We start from the raw sequence: 1,399 nt of genomic DNA on the forward strand, positions 1-1,399 counted from the left end.
ACAGGGCCAGCTGTATCGATACTCGTATCGTCAAATCTCTGTGACGATACATCGTCGTATCGATATTTTGAACACAGCACTAATGTGTACATACACACACACACACACACACACACACATATATATATATATATATATATATATTAATGTTGTCAATTTTAAAAAAAAAACTAATTAATCACACATTTTTCTGAAATTAATAACGATTAATCCCACCTAACATTAAAGTTTTTAAATTTACTTTTATATTGCAATAATTTCACATTCAATATTCAAAATTAATGTACAAACAACATAAAGACCGTATACATTTTTAATGGCATCTTTTTTTATGACTGAAGGCCAGTACCAATGATACCAATACTGATTTCTCTTTAAAATTGCCCCCCCAATATTTAACCAGATTTTTTTATATATTTAACCAACCAACTATTGCATTCAACATTAAAGTATAATTGAGAGCTATCAATTTTAACATTTATTAGACTTAAAAAAAATATCTTCTAATTTAAGTGAACTTAAAACAATCTTCACATAAATCCATTATAATGTCATATTTACTTGTGCCCTTCAGCAGAAATATACAGAAATTGAAATTGAAGTTATCAAACACTAAATTCTTTCTTTTTATTTTTTTCTTTTATTTTGTTCTTTGATGAACAGGCATCACAGCAGCTGCTTATTAGGTTATTTGGCTGTTATTTCTTTAAGAGCTGCCGCTGCTGAACGTGACGCGGATCTGACATGCATCATATTTTCTCTCAACTCTTTTTACCTTTTCTGACCCACTTCAGGTCTTAAAGTCTCTATTAATGAGCTGACGAGTTAAATTGGGTGTGTTAGATGAGTGAGACAGTGCTGGGCTGCTCCAGGACAGTTTTGAAAACCATTTCAGAGACATGTTCTTAAATGTGACTCATATAAAATATATTACATGCATGCACAGTTTTAAGGCAACTTTAATCGCCTTTTTGGTAATTTCATGACTTAACTGACCACGACACTGCATGCACGTAGCTTTTTGGTAACTTCATGACTTAACTGACCACAGCATTGCATGCACGTAGTTTATTTCGCGCTTTGATATGAAAGGATACAGACTACAGCGCTCGCCGGCGCCTTTGTGCGTGCAATTGAAGAGCACGACGAGCATAGCACTGTTTCCACGCTCGTTTGACTCGCGCCTGGCGCTGAACTGAAGTGGAGCACGCGTCTGAAACGTCTCCCGTTCTAAGTCGTTCTGCGACTGAATAAATGCACTTCTTGTCAAGAGAAAAGAGTGGCAGAAGCAGCGTAAAAAATTCACAAAAATCTAACCTTTCATTGGATAATAAGAATGTAAAATGGAGGGAAATATTATGAAATAAATGTTTTTCTCTAATACACATTGGTCACAATT

Source organism: Sinocyclocheilus rhinocerous, unplaced genomic scaffold, assembly GCF_001515625.1.
Source record: "Sinocyclocheilus rhinocerous isolate Xijiao unplaced genomic scaffold, SAMN03320098_v1.1 scaffold5212, whole genome shotgun sequence".
Taxonomy (NCBI): Eukaryota; Metazoa; Chordata; class Actinopteri; order Cypriniformes; family Cyprinidae; genus Sinocyclocheilus; species Sinocyclocheilus rhinocerous.